The sequence below is a fragment of the Galeopterus variegatus genome, unplaced genomic scaffold (assembly GCF_000696425.1).
Source record: "Galeopterus variegatus unplaced genomic scaffold, G_variegatus-3.0.2 Scaffold5123, whole genome shotgun sequence".
Lineage (NCBI taxonomy): Eukaryota > Metazoa > Chordata > Mammalia > Dermoptera > Cynocephalidae > Galeopterus > Galeopterus variegatus.
Window position 1 is genome coordinate 74312 of NW_007731234.1, and position 1211 is coordinate 75522.

Below are 1211 nucleotides of genomic sequence, written 5' to 3' on the forward strand. Positions count from 1 at the left end.
CCTAATGGCTAATGTTATCAAACATCTTTTTATGTCCTTGTTTGCCATCTATATACTTCTTTCTTCTTAAGTAAAGTATCTCTTCATGTCTTTTGTCTAATTTCTAATTATGCTGCTTGTTATTAAATGAAATTTTTATTGTTAGCATCAAGAGTTCTTTATGTATTATATATACTAGTCCTTTTTCAGATACATGGCTTACAAATATCTCTCCCATTCTGAAGTTTGTCTTATGCTATTAGCATAGTCTTTTATACAACAAAAGATTTTTTAATTTTGATGAAGTTAATTTATTAACTTTTGTTTTAATGCACTGTGTTTCTAATGTCAAAGTCTAAGAATACTCAAGATTCCAAAGATCTTCTTCCAAGTTTCTGCTGAAAGTTTTATAGTTTTACATTTTAATTTTAACTCTATAATTAATTTTCAGTTAATTTTTGCATAAGGCATAGTACTAAGGTCAAGAATCACTTGTCACTCTTTTTTGTTTGTTTTTGCCTATGGATGTCAAATTTCTCTAGCACCATCTGTGGAAAGCACTATCTTTTCTCCATTGAATTGCTTTCATGCCTTTGCTAAAAAATCATTAGGGCATATTCGTGGGTCTTTTTCTGAATTCTCTATTCTCTTTCATTAATCTATAAATCTATTCCTCCATCAATACCAAACAGTATTGATTTCAATAGCTAGTATAGTAAGTCTTAAAATTGGATAGACTTATTTTTTCCACTATATTCTATATTTCTATATTCTCAAAATTATTTTAACTCTTCTAGTTCCTTTGCTGATTTCCATATATATTTCAAAATAATTTTGTCTGTATCTATAAAAAAAATTTACTGGTATTTTGATAGAATTTGCCTTAAACCTGCATATTCATTTTGGCAGAATTTATATCCTTACTCTTATGGGTTGTGTAGGGTTGAAGAAGGAAACCTTCCTCTTCACCCTCTGAAGGTTTGCTGAATATAGGCAGATTAATAGGAGAAAAAGGCATATAAGATATACTAATGTGCATAGGGGGAAGTCACAGGAGTGCGATGTCTAACCCAATGATGTCTAGATGCTTATATTCCTTTCTTCATATGGGAGGGGAGATGAGAAATGTAGGTAATTGTTTTGAGGGATAGTAAAGGATTATCTCATTCATTAGAATGAATAGACTCCTGGAGACAGAAATTAACTCATAAATTATTTTCTTTAGAATTTTA